An 18,304-nucleotide genomic window follows, 5' to 3' on the forward strand; every position below is an offset into this window, starting at 1 on the left:
TTCACAGATCCCCATCCCCTTGAGTGCTTGACGTTTGAAGGAAAGACCATGCAGTTCCCCTACTCTCTTCGCCGATGCCAGGGCCAGCAAGAAGAGGGTCTTGAGGGTCAGATCCCTGTCTGACTACTCTCGGAGTGGCTCGAAGGGACTTCGAGTCAGACTCCTAAGGACGAGAGTCACGTCCCACCCCGTGGGCCTGAGTTCCCTGGGTGAGCAAGACCTCTCGAAGCTCCTCATAAGCAGGGAGATCTCGAACGAATTTGAGATATCCACTCCCCTCAGTTTCAGGACTAGGGCCAGGGCGGCTCTGTATCCTTTGACTGGGAGGACGGAGAGGAGCTCGTCTCGGCGAAGAAATACTAGGAAATCCGCTACCTGCTGAAGAGTGGCTCTGAGAGGAGATAGACCCCGTCTACGACACCAACCACAGAAGACGGCCCACTTTCCCTGATACACAGCTGCAGAGGACTGTCTGACGTACCCAGCCATCTCTGTTGCTGCTCGGCGAGAAAAGCCTCTTGCTCGCAAGAGAGGGTGGATAACAGCCAGCCGTGAAGATGTAGAGACTGGACTGACTGGTGGTACCGTTCCACGTGTGGCTGGACGAGAAGGTTGTGCCAAGGGGGAATTTCTCTCGGTGCTTCTGCAAGCAGAGCCAGCAGGTCCGGGTACCAAATGGCCTGAGGCCATTTGGGAGCCACCAGGATCATCCGGAGATTTGGGGTGAGCAGCACTCGGCTGATCACCTTGCGAATCAGGCAGAACGGGGGAAAGGCGTACCCGAAGAGGTTGTCCCACGGGTGTTGAAGAGCGTCCTCTGCAGCTGCCCATGGGTCCGGCACGGCCGAGAAGAAAACCTGAAGTTTTCTGTTGTGCCGGGTGGCGAACAGATCCACTACTGGACGCCCCCACAGGTTGAAGAGCCTTTCCGCCATGTCTGGGTGTAGAGATCATTTGGTCCCTATCACCTGATCCCGACGGTTGAGCTTGCCTGCTACTACATTCCTCTTGCCTGGAATGTAGCGGGCTGACAGCTCTACCGAGTGGGCCACGGCCCACTCGTGCACCTGCAACATCAACTGGTGCAACGGGAGGGACACTAGGCCCCCGTTTGTTGACGTATGCCACTACTGTGGTGTTGTCGCACATCAACAACACCGAGTGTCCCACCAAGCGGTCCTGGAACTCTTGGAGAGCGAGGAACGCTGCCTTGAGCTCCAGGACATTGATGTGAAGGTGCTTGTCGTGACGATCCCACACTCCTGCAGCCAGCAACTCCTCCAGGTTTCCGCCCCATCCCTCGGTTGACGCGTCCGAAAACAGCAACATCTCGGAGGGGGGAGTGCGAAGAGGCACTCCTCTTAAGAGGTTCCTGTCGTCCAGCCACCATGCTAGGTCCTGCCTCACCTTCTCCGTAAGGGACACGGGGAAGTAAGGTGGGTCTGTTGCCTGTGACCAACTCTCCTTTAGTCTCCACTGGAGAGACCGCAGGTGAAGACGCCCTTGAGGGACTAACTTCTCGAGTGACGACAGGTGGCCGATCACGACTTGCCACTGCTGAGCTGACTGTTCTTGCCGAGACAGGAACTGGTAGGCTGCCTCCCTGAATCTGCTGATCCGCGAGTCTGCTGGGAAGACTCGCCCTGCTACCATGTCGATCAGCATACCCAAGTACTTCATCCTCTGCTTGGGCTCGAGATCGGACTTCTCGAAGTTCACCACGATCCCCAGATTGCGGCAGAACTCGAGAAGTCGATCCCTGTCCTGTAGCAACTGCGAGCGGGAGATCGCCAGGACCAACCAGTTGTCGAGATACCTCAGAAGACGTATCCCTACCGAGTGGGCCCAAGCAGACACCAGAGTGAACACTCGCGTGAACACCTGTGGGGCGGTTGAGAGACCGAAGCCAAGTGCCTTGAATTGGTACACCGTCCCGTCGAGGATGAAGCGGAGGTACTTCCTGGAGGATTGATGGACGGGTATCTGGAAATACGCGTCCTTCAACTCCACCGAAAGCATGAAGTCGTTCTCCCTGATGGAGTCAAGCATGGAACGTGCCATCTCCATCATGAACCGAGACTGGCGAACAAATCAGTTCAGGGGAGAGAGATCTATCACCGGGCGCCAGGCCCCCGAAGACTTCTCCACCAGGAAAAGACGGCTGTAGAAGCCCGGTGAACGATCCCTGACGATCTCCACAGCTCCCTTGCTCAGCATGGCTTGGACTTCCTGCCGAAGGGCTACGTCCTTTGATATTCCAGGTACGTAGGTCTGAAGGTGGACCGGGTTGGAGGGGAGGGGTTGGCGAGACTCGAAGGGTAGTAGATACCCCTCCTGAAGGAATTCTACTATCCAGGTTTCCGCTCCGTAGTGCTGCCATGTTGCCCAATGGCTCGCCAGGCACTCCCCCACTTCCGGCAGCAGGTGAGGGGGAACGGCGTCCCTAGCGTTTCCCGCCTCTCTTCGACTTCTTCCCCGCTCCTCCTCGAGGGAAGGAGGGCTGAGGACGACCACCCCTGGAAGAAGTCGAAGGCAGAGTCTTTCCTTTAGGCTTCAACGATGCAATCGTCTTGGCCACAGAGGAAGCGCTAATCAAGCTCTTGGGCTTGGCCGCAGTTGTTCGAGACTGCCTGGTGTACTAGACAGTCACTGCCATCAGTGCGCCGTCGTTCCACCGCAGCGTCCACCATCTCTCCTGGGAAGAGAGAGGAGGAACTCCGCACTGGTCCGTTGCGAAGACCCAGTGCCGCCTCACGCCCAGCCGCCCTTGTCACTCAGGTGAGGACTGTGTCCCTACGCCAAAGTACCAGGTTGGCCCACAGGTTTGCCGTCTGGTGGGCAAGGTAGGAGATGGCTCTACCTCCAGACTGACACAGCCTCCCGAAAGCCGGGTCACCCTTGGGAGTAATATTTCCCGAGGTGGCCGTGACCTTAGACACTGTGAGGGACCAAAGGTCTAACCAGGAGACTGCCTGGAATGCCACCATGGCGGTGGATTTCAGTGCAAGTGCCTCTTGCTGCGAGAACCACAAGTTCTCTGACAGGAGCTGCTGCAGAGACTACCCCGGAGTTAGCCTAGCTAGCTACGGGTTAACCTGTTTGGGCGGCATAGGATCCTCTGGAGGCACATAGAATCTCCTCGTGTCGCAGTAGAGGTGTGGGGAAGTAGCTTGGAAGACCGGCCGGACTTCAGCGAACCCTCCTGTCTGGAGACAAGGGAGTCCACCTGGCCCAGCACCGAGTCAGCCAGAGCTGATTGCGGCAGACCCACCATCGTCTTGGGTTCCTTCTTAGGACCCCAGAACGACTCGAGCCGGGACATGGGCTCAGAAGGTGGGAGCGGCGATCCTTCCCCAAGGTTGTTGTGCTGACGAATCAGCGCAATAACCTCTGCAAACGACCTCTGGGTCTCGGGAGTGACTGCTCTTGTGGAGTAGGACTGTCCAGTCCCTCCAACAAGAACGCCTCTCGAGACCCTCCTCCTCGGAAGGAGGAACAGCGACAGACCCCTCCTGGTCTCCTCCTGCCACTTGCACATACGACCTGGTCGGTCCTAAGATCGTGCCTGGTTCGTAGAGCGTCGTGGTGGTGGGACCGGTGAGGAGCGCGCTTCTCACAATCACTCCGGATTGCCTCGCTCTTCCCGGCATAAACCCGAGGAAGTTGAAGGGATCGGAGAGGAAGACCTGACGCTCCCCCCTCGCTCACCAGTAGAACCGGTGTGCTTGGGGGGCTGCAGGCGATCGCCAACCGCGGTGGCGATCGAGCTGCAGGCCTGGTCGCGCTGCTCTCCTGGGGAGAGTGGCTGGACCGAGAACAGCGGCTCCGTCATGTGCGTCAGAGGAGCTGCTGCTGGTCCCCCTACCCGCCCGTTCCCAATGGAGCAGCGGTCAGGGACCTGCAGAGAGACCACTGTCGCAGTGGGAGCGGTGCCTGTCCTCATGGCGCGTATAGCTGCTGCTGGTTCCTGCAATCAAGGGTACCTCTTCCTAGCCTCAGCCCGCGGGTCAACCCTGGTTACCCGCGGATCGCTACGAGAGCGATCCCTGGCCTGGCGGGAGTAACCTGAGCGACTCTCGCCAGTCTTTCGCTCCATGCCTCGGTCCTGGCGCCGAGTGAGCTTGGAAGCCTGAGCCTTGGGTGTACGGTCACCGCAGTACCTCTCACGAACGAGAGGCCGAGCCGGAACCTGGTGTAGGGGCAGAACCCCTAGCACCAGGTGAGGAAGTACCGGTGTTAGCCGGTACCCCTCTGGTCCCCGTCTTCTTCTTCCTTGCGGAAGGAGAGATGGGCCCCGCTCACGAAGGAGCGGGAGAACCAGCGGAAGAACCCCCCGTCCCACTGGAGTGATACGGGCCCTTAGAAGTTCCCGAAGGAGACTTCTTGGTGGGGGGGGGGGGAGGAGGCGCCTTCTTTTTCCTCGGCTTAGAAGCCTTGGAAGTCGAAGGGGAAGAGGCGGCAGCAGGCGACGACGAAGACGATGACGACACCTTCCTCCTCTTGCAAAAGCTTTTGACAAGGTAGACCATAAGATATTAGCGAAGAAAATTAGAAAACATAATATAGTGGATAAAGTAGGAAGATGGTTAAAAGAATTTTTACACAACAGAAAACAGATAGTTATTGCAAACGATGAGAAATCGGATGAAGCTAAGGTAATTTCCGTGTGCCACAAGGTACGGTGTTAGCTGCATTACTGTTTGTTATTATGATTGCAGACATAGACAGTAATGTTAAGGACTCGGTAGTGAGTAGTTTTGCCGATGACTCAAGAATAAGCAGAGAAATTACTTGTGATGAAGATAGGAACGTGCTACAAAGAAACCTTAAGAAAGTATATGATTGGGCAGAGGAAAATATGATGGTATTTAACTCTGATAAATTTGAATCAATAAACTATGGAGCAAGAGAAGGAAAGCTATATGCATATAGGGGACCCCATAATGAGACAATCACAATATGGAAGTCAGTTAAAGACCTTGGTGTGATGATGATAGGAACATGTTATGCAACAATCAAATAGCAATTCTATTGCAAAATGTAAAGCAAAAAATGGGAATGTTTTACGGCACTTCAAAACAAGAAAAGCTGAACACATGATTATGCTTTATAAAACATATGTTCGTAGTCCACTTGAATATTGCAATATGATATGGTACCCACACTATCAAAGGATATTGCACAAATAGAGAGTACAAAGGTCCTTTACAGCTAAAGAATAGAAGAAGTTAAGGACCTTGACTACTGGGTAAAGACTACAATCCTTAAAAATTATATAGTCTAGAAAGGAGAAGATAACACTACATGATAATTCAGGCATGGAAAACAGATAGAAGGAATAGCTGAAAAACATCATGGAGCTAAAATATCAGAAAGAGCAAGCAGAGGTAGATTAATAGTGCCCAAAACTATACCAGGAAAAATAAGGAAAGCACACAGGACATTAATCCACTACGCACCAGCATCGATAATGCAGCGTCTATTCAAGGGCGTTGCCAGCTCATCTGAGGAATATAACAGGAGTGAGCGTAGATGTTTAAGAATATGCGACAAATATCTAAACTGCATCCCAGGACCATCCAAGATTGGAAGATGCAAATATAACGGAAGATGTACTAGCAACTCTGGTAGACATTAGAGGTGCCTCATACTGAGGGACCTGGGGCAATCCGAACAAGATGTAAGGTCTGTAAGGTAAGGTTCCTCTTCTTCTTCTCCGTCAGCTTCCTCAAGACAGATGTCAGGTCCTCCATCCAGGACGGAGCCGGGGCTATTGCCGAAGCAACACGGCCTGGCTGCACCTGTCCGGAAGGACCCGCGACTGGGGCAGCAACACCAAGGGCAGGAATGACGTCAGCAGGGGCTGGTCCAGGCACGGCAGGCACGGCAGGAACGTCAGGTACAGCAGGAGGTGGAACAGCAATCAGTGACATCCTGGGTACAGGTGGAAGGTCCAGGGGCGAACTCTTGGGGCATCGAAAGTCGGGGGCTGAGGCGAGAGTGGCGAACCCGGGCGGCGGTGGCACGACCCTCCCCGGGAAACCAGCAATCGGGGCCTGCACCGCAGCTGAGGGTGTTACTGTGGTAACATGCTGGGTATACACCAGGTGAGGAGGCACAGCATACCCCGGGGTCGAGACAGTGGTGGTCACCGGTCCATGGGTGACCGTAGTAGCACCCGCCAGGTGATGCAACAGCCCCCAAACGCTCGGCATCCCCTGGAGGCCCAGCGAGAACCATACCTGGCCGAGGTTGTCACCCACAGCAGGAGCACCTGAGGAGGCAATGGTCGGGTTAGTAGGAGAGGTTCCCCCTCGCATGCGGGCGGGACAAGCCCCACCCCAAACAAACAGAAGACCCCGAGTACAATAGAATGTCGGGGTACCTCGGCTCCTCCTCTACGCTCGACAGATCTGGCGAAGAGAAGGAACGAGAAACCCCCCCCCCCCCCCCTTCCCCCCCCCCCTTGAAGGGGAAGGAACCATACGCAGAAGCTGAGATGGCGGCAGGAAGGAAGACAACGTGTCTGTGGACAAGGGCGTCGCTGGAGAACCCTCCGAAGACTCCCTGGCAGGCTTACGTCGCTTCCTCCTACCCTCATACCAAGAATTACACAAATCACAGGGCTCGGCCCAAGAGCATTCGCGCCCTTGGCACCGAGCACACAATTCATGAAGATCCACTTCTGGAAAGGAGCAGAAGGCCCCACACTTACGGCCCTCCACACCAGGGCAAACTCTGCGGCTGATGGTGGGGCGTGGGGAATCCATTACAAAAGTCTAATAAAATACAATGCACACGTACTTACAGTATTTTACCATACACAAAGCAAACCAAGTTGAGAAGATACAAAGCGTACGACGATAGCGGGCAGAGAAGCGAACAACACGTCTGTCTCCGTCGGCGGCCAAAAGCAAAGTGGTTCTTCACCTCCCAGTCGCGCGGTGCGCTGACTGTCAGACAAGTAGTTAACTACCGAGCTCCCTTGTTCGAAGCTTATGACTGGTTCCAGCTGCCGCAAGTTACATTCCTATTGTAAAGGACCGATGGTTTGTATTCGTATCGGAACAAATCCATTTTATTTCTAACCCTTCTGTAGAAATGGGAGAAACTTGTGAAACGATTTTTTCACAAAAGAATCCTTGTATGTGGATAATTGATGGTGAAGAATAGAAACGGAAACTATTCTTATTACTGGTGCGTGAATTTCGTAAATCTGATAACTGTAAAGGCAGAGCAGTTAATAAACTTGTAAATGGAAAGCATTCAATACCAAATTTTGTTGAAACACGATCACTCTCTGAAGAAGCAGACAAGCAAACGCGTCCTCTGGGATATGTGTCTGCTGGAGAAATTCAGGAGTGCCCAGGACACCTGCAAGCTGGCCAGGGACGAAATTGCCACTATGATAAATCCCTCCCTACGGCTGCCCTTATGGACTGGAGCAGGGATGGCATAGGATTTGTCATCCTCCAGCAGCCGCTGCATAGCCGCTGATATGCTATTGTGCTGTAAAGATGGTTGGAAAATTGCCCTTTGCAGAAGTAGAGACCTGTCCCCCGCCAAGGCCGGGTATGCTGCAGTAGAAGGGGAGGCCCTGGCTGTAGTGTGGTGCCTAAGGAAGGGTAGGCTACATCTGCTGGGATGCCCTAACCTCATCCTTATTACTGACCACTGACCCCTAGTCAAGCTCCTGGGGGACAGAGCCTTGGCAGACATCGACAATCCCTTCAATATAGATTCGCCATCAGGTATCTACCAGGAAAGAGAAACTGTGTAGCAAACTTCTTGTCTTGTTCCCCTTCCCTGTGTGCCACCCCTGACAACTGTGACATTGAACTGGAGGATGACATTGCAGCTGCTGTCACTAGCAGCGGCCGAGACACTACTTAAGGAGGGGCTCCCGATGGATGAGAAGATCGTCAGTTTAGTGGCGGCCAAAGATCCTGTATATCAGTTGTTGATGGCGAGAGTGTCTGCAGGTGACTGGCCCCCGCAGAAGCGCAGTAGGTGGCTGCCTTAAGCCCTTTTACAGTGTGAGATCACCTTTCAACGTCAGAAAATTTAGTGCTCTACACATACAAAAATGGGTGGGTACAACTATTGATTCCAGAAGAACTTCGTCAGCAGGTTTAAGCAAGTCAACATGCAGGTCACCAAGGGCTCGACTTCATGCTCAGGAGAGCCAGACAATCCGTCTATTGGCCTGGCATGGAGGGCGACCTTAAACACCACAGGAACAGGTGCGTTATGTGCGACACACACACTCCATCCATACCTGAGAAAGTGATGGTCATCACACTGCCCCAGTGCACAGTTGTGGATATGTTTCAGTTGGAGGGGTGCAAGTACATGGTGTACACTGATAGACTCGTGGGATGGCTGGAAATAGCTCATTTCCCCAATGCCAGAGGAAGCCGATAACTGGGGACTGCTTGTACTTAAATAAAAAAGAAGTGAGATTTACATTGAGGAGATGGGTAGATCCATCTCACAAAGATTAACAGAGCATAAAAGATCAGTGCAATATGCTTCAAAGACCTCGAGGATTTTCCTACATATTAGGGACAAAGGCCATACCATAAACTGGAGTGTGGCATAGCTGGTTTTCAAAAGTAGCTGTCCATACAAAAGGAAGGTGCTGAAAATGCTATCATCATTCATACCAAGAATATGAACCTGTCAGGAGGACATTGGAAATTGGATGACATAGACAAGTTAATCCTTAGGCCTCTTCTCAAGCAGATATTTCAAAAACAAATATATGACCACAGGGTTGGCCAAAAAACACCATGGAATAGTTAAAATCCATCCTTCCTGGATCAACAGTCGCCTGCATACCAACAGAGACTTACTGCCACACTTACATATGCTTTGCATATATACGTATCGGTTTTCGTGGGTTCTGGAACGCATTATGTATGAAAACCGAGGTTCCAGTGTGTGTATATATATATATATATATATATATATATATATATATATATATATATATATATATATATATATATATATATATACACGCTGGAACCTCGGTTTTCGTACATAATCCTTTCCAGAACCTCCCACGAAACCGAAAAAAAAAAATAATTACCATAAGGAATTATTTCAAAATTGCAGTACTATATGGGAAAAAATTATATATATATATATATATATATATATATATATATATATATATATATATATATATTATATACCCACACACACGCTGGACTCGGTTTTCGTACATAATTCCATCCGGACCTCCCCACGAAAACTAAAGAAAAAATAATTACTATAAGGAATTATTTCAAACAAAGTAGCAGTACTATATGGAAAAAATTATTATTATATATATATAGGTATATATATATATGTTAATGGGGGGTGGGATTTCCCCCCCCCCCGCCCCCCCCCATTATTCATAAGGTAAGCGTGAGACACGAGCGGAAGGCAGACTCACCTACACCGCATTACTCCACAGCCCTTTTCTCTCTCTCTCTCTCTCTCGGCAATCTCTCTCTCTCTCTCTCTCTTCCAAGGAATCTCTCTCTCTCTCTAGCTCTTTCTCTCCCATTCTAACAGTAAATTTAAAGGAAAATGAGAGAGTTGCATCATAACATTTAAGCGTTTATTAACACTAATAAAATCAATCAATCAATCAAGTAAATCCAGTCTTACAGACTAACTCAAAAAAAAACCCATAAATGTAACATGTCTGGTCACCAAAAAAAGTCTACACCCCTCTGGGAATTCTTTGTCCCCCGGCATTCCCAGATCCGTCTGTTTCAAAAGATACAGAAACACATCCCGTTAAGTACACCACAAGATTGACAGACAGAGGTTTAAATATTGGCTATCATCACAAAAATGTCAAACAGATAATAGCCACTCTTTGGCTAAAGCACTTCAACACTTACCCAAACAACCGGACACTAAAACACTGTTAATAAAAACTCCCGGGAATGCCACGGCTCTCGTTGCCTGTGACTTGAAGCCCTCTTGTCAAATCCTCCCAATAGGCTTGGGTATGACACTCTTAAGGGAAGAGGCACACACACACATACGAACACACAGTTCGTTAGCGCCTCGCAAACACTAGTTGCATCCAGTTTCACAAAGGCACTTTGAGAAGAGTTCATAAAACTGTCGTGCATTGACTTGTCGAACTAAGCATTTTTATCTCACGCTATCCCCAGAAACTCATTCATCAGCTACTCTCAAGTCGTCACCTCTACACTGTTCTCCACATTCCATAGGTCACAGAAGAACACACGGACAATATATTATTAATCAAAAAACCCTCAGGCCTTACAGATGCTCGGCCACCTAATATGCTAGCCCCCGCCTAGCAAAATTGCTTATAACACAAACACTGGCCGGCTTAAAATAAAATATACGAATAACCGCACGTCTCTGGCATTATAAAATAAAGTCTTATCACGCTTTATCTCCCAATAACACTAGACGCATTTTCTCTCATATTTTCTGCATTTCTTGAATATCCCTCTTTGCTTGTCTGCAAGTAGCTGCACCTGTAGCAGACTGTAGCAGCTGTAGGAAGACGGAATGCCTCCCTCATTGTAGAAGACTTCTCACGGCTTCTGCAGATCCCCAAAAGACACGCTGTAGGACTCTCTTGAACACCCACGTGGAAACTCTTGTAATCACCCTGGACAACCCGACAGCAGTACTCTCTTCACGGCTGGTGGACGTCTTGCTGGCGTCGGGAGATGACTTTTTTTGGTGTTAGTATGTCAGTCAAGTCACTGGTCAATCTAAGAAAATTAACCCAGACATACTACTTCTATCAAACAATGATCTCAAAAAGTCAGAAATACTAACTGAACGTCTCCCAACTAACTCCCTTTAATATGATTACTAAATCATAAGTCATCATCACAACTCTCAAAGAAAAAAAAAACATCAAGTTCTCCAACTCAATTCTCCAAACTCACACATCAGCACACACACAACTCAGAAATCACAGCAACTCCACGGACTTCTGCACTCACATTTCAAACTCGAATGTGCTCACAAGAGAAAAAAGAAAAGACAAAAATCGCAATGAGCCCAAGGAAAAAAAAAAAAAAAAGAATCTCGTAACACCAGACCCAAAAATGTTCTCTCAAGCTCTGATATTTGAACAACCCACAAAATCAGTAAAAACAAATCTCCAACTTTTAACAGCAAAAACCCCTTTACTGCTCAATAATTAATCACAATCAGACTTAATGTCAAACTCCCCATTACTTAAAGTAACAACCCTCCGAAAAATACATCTCCCGGTAAAATCAAATCTCCCGTCCAAAAAAGAAATGCTACTTAAAACTCAATCCCCCAAAATTATATCTCTCATAGAAAAAGAAAGAAAAAAAAAAAAAAAAAAGGATAATCACAAATAAGTTTCCCCAATCACAAAATACATAATACATGTATAATATGCATAACTCCCGCGTTTTTCCCAAGAAATGCTCCATGTAAATTATGGAATTTGCCAGAAAGCAAACTCTTACCCATGTGCGCTTCGTGAAATGCTATTGTCAACATTTCCAGATATTGCGAAAATTCTGATCTATCATCATCGAGGAAAAGAATCAGCACACGGCTCATCACATCGCTTGTCAGCAGAAAAATTGCCTGCGGACGCATGCTCTAACAGTAGCATAAAAAATTGTCTAGTCAGACACATAAGTTTGGAAACTCATGATTCTCAAAAAAAACTTCTAACAGACACATTTCTTAGAATTAACTCCAGGATATGACTAATGTGTTCAAAGATTTGTCTCGAAGACTTATTCTCTCAACATGACTTTGCCCAAATTATATTTCTCCAAAAATAATACACTTGTGAACATAAAAAATGCACACATCTCCAAATGACTCTTAATGCAGTAATGCCACTAGCCTCTAAATAGTCACGAAAACCAAAAAGAGAACCACAGATCTCCTCTTGTCTCGAAAAAACTCCATAACCACAAAAAAAAAAGTCACCCGCCAAAAGATTAATTCCAACTCCTATGAAGACACCATATTAATAATAACACCACTCCGGTTATAAAAATATTTCCTCCATTTGGTTAAAAACCAACCCCATTATATTATTCTCTCTTATTTCTCCAATAGCCATATGTTAATAAAAAGAACAACACCACTCCAAGAATAGAGAATAATCACCTCTATTTCGGCAAATACAAAATATTTACCTCTATTTCCCCAATAACTCCATGTGGAACAAAACAAGGCTCCAAAAAATATATCTCCAAAAAGGAATATCAAAAAAATGAAATCCTACCTCCAAAAAATGTGCACTCAAGGCAACTACTCCATACTCACAAATATTGCCCCATAATCTCCAAATATGTGTCTCCATTTGCAACAAAGATGGCTGCAAAATAATTGAACTAAACATAGCTCTCATCACATTATTGGCAAATATTAAAAATGGCCAAAAAATATATCTCCCATATATTATATCTCAAATTATAACTCCAAAATAATATATACCTCCAATTATAACTCCAAATATATCTCAATTATAACTCCAGAGAATAACTCAATGTTATAGTCAAAAACTATAAAAACTCTCACCGTTTAGCATAACTGCAAAAAAAAAGGCAAAAACTCGGCAAATAAAACTGTCTAGAAAATTCTAGAAAAAATCACCAATGTGCCACAACTCATTATAACAGAATTCCAAATACAAAGTGTCTTAGCAAAGACTTCTCCATATGCACTACGACATAGGCCACTAGAAAACTTAACCAAGTTTCCTATCTCTCACAAAGTCGTCACAAATACAACAAAAGTATTGTGCAAGAAAACTCACAATTTCTGGAACACAAATATCCAGAGAAAAAATGTAGTGCCACTACGTATGCATTCAAAACATGCAAAAAATTCTCCCATATATTTCTCTATAGCATCAAATAGCTAAAACACAAACACTTTCCCGAACAATGACTCTAAGTCACGAACTGAGATAATATTCACACTAACTGGAGAGAAAAACAAACTCAAATTCACCCTTGGTAAAAAAAAACTTGTCAGCTATGGCTAACTTCCAAAAAAGGAGAAAAGAAAAATCAACGGCCTTGTTCACTATCTCCCGTAACTCACCAGATGTCAAGCAATTATCTGCTGAACACATAAAAAAAAAAAAAAATAAAAAAAAAAAAATAATGTGTTGTTAGTTCCTCCCAAATTCAAAAAAATATTTCACCTCCCTTGATAGCATTACGGCACCCACGTATTAGTATAAAAAAAATCAGTATCAGAAATGTCATTATCACAAAATCACCAAAAAAAAATGCTATCATCAAAATCATCAGTATCAGTACAAAAAATATCACCAATGTTAATGCTTGTCCATCCTCCAAAAATTCAGCACAAAATTCAGCAAAAATTCAGCAAGATTCAACACAATTCACCAAGATTCGTCAGATTTCATCAAGATTCAGCAAAAACTCATCCCGTGAATCACTGAAATATTCTCCAAAGTTACAAAAACTCACAATTAATTAACACAGACTTCTCCCATTAATTCATTGTAATAATTCTCCTTGAACAATTATTTGTAATAATTATCAACTAACCTCCCATGAAATATCTCAAATCTCTCGTAAAACAATTCTCCCGTAATGATAATTATACTTAAGCAAACCTCCCGTGACACATCTCAAGTATAATAATTATTAATAATAACAATTATAATAACTCTCAATAGCAATAATTCTCTTGCAAAAATCTCAAGTAAGGGTGAAATTCAAATAGCATACACTAGTATTGCTGAATCCTATGACATACAATTTCTCCAGCATACACCATGACATAACACCATTGCCACACAACACAGATACAACACCAATCATCGGCATTTCAAAGTAATTTCTCCAACACAATAAAAAATAATCTGTGTCTCCCCAATATATTTGTGTCTTCGAAGGCACAAGTAAAACATACACCCATACAATGCATTTCAATTCTCTCTTTATTTCCTTTTCTCTTCCTCCAAGAAAGAAAAAAATATATCTTTCCTAAAAAAAAAGACCCTACGGGCGTTTCACTTCATCAACTTATCAATCAGCTGATGTCTTAGCATCCATGGTCAAGGCCAAATCCATCCCCCAACACAAGAAAAAAAAAGGAGTTCACCCCCAATGAGAAAAAAAAAGGTTTCTCCCCCCCCCTGAGAACAACCCGTCAGTCAAGCGGCAGAAGAGCCCGAGGCATACACAGTAGTACCCCCATCTCCCCTTGAACAGTGTCTGAGGACCCCTTCCCAAGGTATACACTAGTGCCCTCCCCTGCACTATCTCTCGAGGGAGGCCAGTGGTACCCTCCATGCAACTATCCCCCCGAGGGATGCCAGTACCCTCGCAATGCGACGCGCCTCTCTGCAGAAATGTGCTGAGCCCGTAAAATTGTGGCCGCTGTGTCTCTAAGCCAAGTATGCTTATCTAAGCACAGTTCACATGCATAAATACATCTTAATACACCCCTATGTTTTGAACAAAGACGAATACATACGTCTATTATAAACAGGTGTGAATAAAGAAAACACGTCACTATGGGGCAAAGACAAGAAAAATTGTTGACCTCTTGAACCAATCCCATAACCCTATGAAATATTTAAACAAAACCCACCGCTTCAAAACAATAGTTTAACACTCACCACTCCATAATGGGAACAACAATAACTCGGAATTCGCGTAAGATACGTAAATCTCGTCGGCACAATACAAACGCGATTGGCGAGATGGCCCCTGGCAACTGTCACTTACAAACGAGACTGAGTTACTTGTCTCACGGCTCACGCCCTGAAGAATCTCGGTACGAGCAAATTGATGACCCTAATAGAAATTTCTTTCCTCATCCCCCCACCCCCCATCCCACTTACGGACATTTCTCTACCCCTTTCACTTAGCAACCGAGATCTAACAATTTAACAATTTTTCCACAATCCCACAAAGCTTTGTCGTTCGAAACTATCGCTAAGCCATAACCCCTTTTATTTCTAACTGGCATGGCCACCATCTCTACATTGGACGTTCCTAGGCATAGAAAAGAAAGAAAACTTTTATACCCCCTCTTAACCGCTTGCCACCACTGTTAATGGGGGGATTTCCCCCCCCCCCCCATTATTCATAAGGTAAGCGTGAGACACGAGCGGAAGGCAGACCCACACACCGCATTACTCACAGCCTTTCTCTCTCTCTCTCTCTCCAAGGAATCTCTCTCTCTCTCTCTAGCTCTTTCTCTCCATTCTAACAGGTAATGAAAATGAGAGAGTTGCATCATAACATTAAGGTTTATTAACAACTAATAAATAAATAAATCAATCAAGTAATCCAGTCTTACAGACTAACTCAAAAAAACCCATAAATGTAACATGTCTGGCTCACCAAAAAGTCTACACCCCTCTGGGAATTCTTTGTCCCCCGGCATTCCAGATCCGTCTGTTTCAAAGATACAGAACACATCCCGGTAAGTACACACACAAGATTGACAGACAGAGGTTTAAATATTGGATATCATCACAAAAATGTCAAACAGATAATAAGCCACTCTTTTGGCTAAAGCACTTCAAACACTTACCCAAACAACCGGACACTAAAAACACTGTTAATAAAAAAACTCCCGGCGATGCCACGGCATCTTGCCTGTGACTTGAAGCCCTCTTGTCAAAATCCTCCCATAGGCTTGGGTATGACACTCTTAAAGGGAAGAGGCACACACGCACATACGAACACACAGTTCGTTAGCGCCTCGCAACACTAGTTGCATCCAGTTTCACAAAGCACTTTGAGAAGAGTTTCATAAAACTGTCGTGCATTGACTTGTCGAACTAAGCATTTTTATCTCACGCCATCCCAGAAACTCATTCATCAGCTACTCACAGGTCGTCACCTCTACACTGTTCTCTACATTCCATAGGTCACAGAGAACACACGGACAATATATTATTAATAAAAAACTCCCTAGGCCTTACATATATATATATATATACTATATATATATATATATATATTATATATATATATATATATATATATATATATATATAATATATATATATATATATATATCATGCTGGGACCTCGGTTTTTGTACATAATCCGTACCAGAGCCTCCCACGAAAACCGAAAAAACAATTACCATAAAGAATTATTTCATAGTTGCAGTACTTACTATATGGGAAAAAATTATAACCACATTAATGCTAATAAGTAAAATATATAATTACAATTAATGCATTCCAGATCCCAATAATTAAGAAAAAATACATTTAATATGGAGTCTACACAGTTTTACATACAGAAGACAATGAGAACTAAATTTAAATGACATGAAATAATAATTGAAACATTTAACATCACTCTTACCCAGTGGCGGCTTGTCTAGGCACTGTGGAACTGCAGCAACCCCCATAGATTTCAGATATATGCACAAAATTATGAATATATACATGAATATAAGAAATTAAGTATAGGTTATAATAATCCTTAAAAGATTATTACATTGGGTAGTGCGCTGCCGGGCTGCCCCGCTCCGGCAGTGTCAGTCTAGTTGTTGGAGGGAAATGGTGTGTTTTGAAATTCGTCAAAGCTTAATCAATATGTACTATTAGTGAAAGTGATCAAATTAGTGATGATATGTAATGAAATGCAGAATAAATTAATTCAGTGGCTAGTTGCAGATAACCATATATTAATGTCAATGAGTAAAATTCAAAATAGTAGCTTCCAGCAGAGGTTTTGCTGCCTTCCTCAGCGGGAGAGAGAGAGTGTGTGTGATTATTTAGTTAACATCAAGGAATGTGGAAAAAAATATGTAATAAACAGCACCTCTATGAATGATAGCCACAAGCCGCCACGTAGGTATACTGCATAATTACTTTTAATTACCTCCTGATTATTACTCTTGTAATAATTAAGCGTAGTATATGTAGCTTGCTACACAAATCACAGTCCAGCTAAATCTACAGGTACTACACTTACACAGTGTCGTAAGTTTCCATCTTTTGGCTTGAGAATAACCTAAAAAACATAACAGCATCACCCCTCCCCCTTCCTCAAACAGTCTTCTACCTTACCTCTTTCCCCAGCCTCTTTCATCACTCCTCCTCAGCTCCTTCAACCTAATACTCTTTCACTCTTCCTCAACCCGAAACCAATTCGTCCTTCAATCCATAGATATAGCCTCAATCCTTTCTCGATAGTCGATAATTCGTCTGCTGTTTCGAGTTACCAACAGTCTTAGAGCAGAAAGCCTTAGATATTATTTTATTTTTCTATATAAACGACAATATTTGCTTTAAACTAGTATTAATTATCATATTTCATATAAATTTATTTCATTGTTAAAAAATCGAAATATATGATAAATTTTTCAATGTACAAAACAATAGTCCTTTTTGTAAAACGTCCAACAGACGAGACGGGGCAGAACACAGATATGGGCAGAAGTTTAAGAAGGGGTGGAGGGATAAAGTAAAAATACGACGATGAGACGGAATTCTAAAAAGAAAGTAGTATTATAAATTTTTATATTTCAATCTAGACACTGTTATATTGTGGATTTAATGTAAGTTAGATTATAAGGTTTTGGCTCTACGTTATCAAATTCATTCAGTTAAACAAGTGTGCATATGTTGCTATGAATTATTTCTTATATATTTATCTATAGCCAATTCCCGTATGTTTAACTAAGTAAATTTATAGCCGGTGAATTATGATTTATATAATAATTCAAAGTATTTATTGAGCAGTTTAATTCGACCCAGCACTCTTTCAGGTTTAGATCATATTTTTTATAATTGCAAGATATTGCCAGTTACAAATTATAGTATTTTTTATGTTAAATATTTTAAATGCTGTAGTATTGACTCATTTATGTGCATTAAGATATGATTTGATACACATTTAATATAAAATCATTCCAAAATTGAATGCATCTTCATACATCTCACAACCTACCGAATTCAGAGCTAATTTAGTTTCGTTTCCCATTCAATGACACCTTGGAAATAATTTACAAACGACTCTAAAATATATTTCAATATATTTCAATCTCTTTAAAATATACATTTATTAAGGTTTATTTTTTATGAATATACAATTTTTTATGATTAAGAGTCAATAAATTGTATATTTATTGATTGTCTGAATATAATTTAGTGTTTTACTTTAGATTTCCTGTCAAGTATGAAAGACGAACTGACTTTATTTTTACCAAACTACCAAGGGAAAAATACCTTTCAAATAAAATATTTGAATAAAAATATTCCATTATTTATAATAGCTTTTGATATTCCTGAATA

At 44.2% G+C, this 18,304-nt stretch overlaps 1 protein-coding gene across 3 annotated transcripts in view; it reads left to right on the forward strand.

The window, feature by feature from the left end:
• The window catches only part of LOC135220010 (uncharacterized), a 397,255-nt gene that overhangs the window by 994 nt on the left and 377,957 nt on the right, over positions 1-18,304 (forward strand). The gene's annotated exons all lie outside the window — the stretch shown is intronic.

The sequence above is a fragment of the Macrobrachium nipponense genome, chromosome 1, assembly GCF_015104395.2.
Source record: "Macrobrachium nipponense isolate FS-2020 chromosome 1, ASM1510439v2, whole genome shotgun sequence".
Lineage (NCBI taxonomy): Eukaryota > Metazoa > Arthropoda > Malacostraca > Decapoda > Palaemonidae > Macrobrachium > Macrobrachium nipponense.